Source organism: Lipophrys pholis (genome assembly GCF_963383615.2).
Source record: "Lipophrys pholis genome assembly, chromosome: 22".
Taxonomy (NCBI): Eukaryota; Metazoa; Chordata; class Actinopteri; order Blenniiformes; family Blenniidae; genus Lipophrys; species Lipophrys pholis.
This window is the reverse complement of record NC_137644.1, coordinates 2613525-2614742: the sequence shown is the minus strand read 5'-3', so window position 1 is coordinate 2614742 and position 1218 is coordinate 2613525.

Genomic DNA, 1218 nt, shown 5'->3' with positions numbered 1-1218 from the left:
CAGGACACCCGGCTGCAGAACCAACATGGCGGCCATGGCCGCAGCCATGTTTACCCGGAAGTTGGTCGCAACTTTTTTTTTTTTTTTTTTTTTAAACTATTTATTGAACAATAACCAAAATACAATGAAACACGTAAATACAAAAACCTCGCAGAGGGAAAATAATTATTCACGTACAATAGGATTTACAATATAACAAAGGAAAGAAGAAAAAAACCACACTGGGTTTATGGAAAAATATATATATATATATATACATAAATGTATATACATAATGTTTGGAAAAGGCAAAACAGGTATTTGTGAATGTATACAGAGCGGAGAGCAACAATTAAAAATAAATTAGAAATAAATCAGTAGCAATCATCAGGAAAGCAAGGAGGACTAAAATAACAAATATTTTGAAAAGTCTGCACACATTTCTTTTAGCAAATCTAATTGAAGTTATCTTTTCCAGAGAAGAGAAATGCAGCTTGAAATCATTTATATAACAGGAAAAGAATTATTTTGAATTCTTTGTTGTTTTCTTTTTGGTTTGTCTTTGTTATTCTAGATTAAAAAAGTAAGAAGAGTTTTTCTAACCTTCCAACCACCGAGCTCTTGAACGTACAAAAGCCCCTTTTGCTTTCTCTAGATAAAGATGATCTAACTCCATTTGAAGTATTGTTAAATTGTTTAATTGTATATGTTCGTCCAGAGATAAGTCTATTCTATGGCATACTTGGTTAATTTCACTGATTATTTTCAGCTCTCTTTGCTTTTTTCGTTGAATTATTAGTTGACTTATTTTAATTGCAGACTCTTTACTTTTAAATTTAAACCATTGTCATCCATTCGAGGGCGACATTTCCATTTCTGAAACTTCTTTGGCCAAACCGCTGACTGATTTGCAGTAATCAGAGTTTTCCAAATGGGGAATAATTGCATTTCCACAGGGAGTTAATGTAAGACCGAGTGTCACTGTGGGTCATTAAGAGTCCACGATTCTTCACAGACGTTGCATTGCTCGATGGTACACCGTGAAAACCATAAACACAAAACACGACGATAACACATTTGATTTATAAAAGCAACAAAAACAATTACCTGTGTCTCTTGCTTCTCTCTAACAGATCAGACAGTTTTCTGAGAACATATAAAAGTGAATAATTACTGTGTTCACCTGGATGACCAACAGAAAACAAGAAGAAAAGGCAGCCGGGATGTAAAACTGGCTCA